The sequence below is a fragment of the Euprymna scolopes genome, chromosome 31, assembly GCF_053919585.1.
Source record: "Euprymna scolopes isolate OS-2025 chromosome 31, ASM5391958v1, whole genome shotgun sequence".
Lineage (NCBI taxonomy): Eukaryota > Metazoa > Mollusca > Cephalopoda > Sepiida > Sepiolidae > Euprymna > Euprymna scolopes.
In genome coordinates this window covers 85,145,168-85,146,662 of record NC_136512.1, presented here as the reverse complement: position 1 = coordinate 85,146,662, position 1,495 = coordinate 85,145,168, and positions in this window count along the sequence as shown.

The window sequence follows — 1,495 nt, the reverse complement described above, 5'->3', positions numbered from 1 at the left end:
GATAACTCCAATTATCGTTTTTTTTTTTTTTTTTTTTTTTTTTTGTCAAAATCTAACGAGAATATTTTGAAACGTGGGCAGAAAAATACCTTGATAAATATTTTAGTTTTTTTTTTCACTTATTTTACAGAGTTTATTTGTCCTTTTTTTAAATCCCTTTTTCATTTTATTCTTTGTTAATCACTTTTTCGTTAAAGGCACCCCCTCCCCGTTCGCGAAATAAGCAAGATGGCCGAGGCGAGGCGATTATTAAAATTTGATTTTCCTCAGTAAATATATATATATATATATATATATATATATATATATATATATATATATATATATATATAAATATATAAAATATATAAATATATATATATAAATATATATATATATAAATATATATATATATATATATATATATATATATATATATATATATATATATATATATATATATATATATATATACTTGATCAAATTAAGTGATTTTTTATTTTTTTTGTAACGTATCATTTTTTGTATGATAACTTAATTCCATAAGAGGTATGTACAATTTTTTTTCAGTCTTTTTATTTTTTAATGCTTTGATTAAAATAAACTAGTTGTCGATTATAATCCCAGAATTTATTTATTTATCTACCGGGGTGGACTGTTTGCTTAGATCAGGTGGTATTAAAAATGGTTACCCATGATATTAAAAATGGTTACCCATGGTATTAAAAATGGTTACCCATCCAAATACGAACCAGGCAGAATGTTGCTTGATTTATAGAGAGAAGGCCTATATTTGTCTGTTAGTTCGCGTTAATAAAGTTCGTTTCTTTTAGTTGAACTATTTTTTAGTTAAACTTGTTTTTTTTTTCTACCGTTTCTCTTGTTATTCATCTGTTGATATTTATTCTCTCTTTCCTTCACACAACCACACACGTGCGCGAATAATACTATCTCTCTATCATGAACACGTTTCTCTCTCTCTCTCTCTCTCTCTCTCTCTCCTATTCTCTTTCACACACACACACACACACATACATGTGCGCGCATTCTCCCTCTTTCTCTCGCTCTCTTTTCCTCTCTTTCACACACACACACACACACACACACACACACACACACACACACACACACAAACACAAACACACACACACAAACACGCGTGCATACACACACATACACATAGATACATACTATCTCATTCGCTCTCTTCCTTTCTATTTCTCTCCTTTTCTCCCTCTCTCTCTCCTCTTTCGCACACTCTCTCTTTTTCTCTCTATATCTCCCTTCATCTCTCTCCCTCTTTTACACACACTTCTCTCCCTCTCTTTCTCTTCCTCTTTCTATATCTCTGCCCTTCTCTTTTGCACAGGTTCTCTCTCTCTCTCTCTTTGGCACTTTCGTTATTCTTCCCCTCTTTCACACACACAAACTCTATCTGTCTTTCTCTCTCTCTCTCTCTCTCTCTCTTTGGCACTTTCGTTATTCTTCCCCTCTTTCACACACACAAACTCTATCT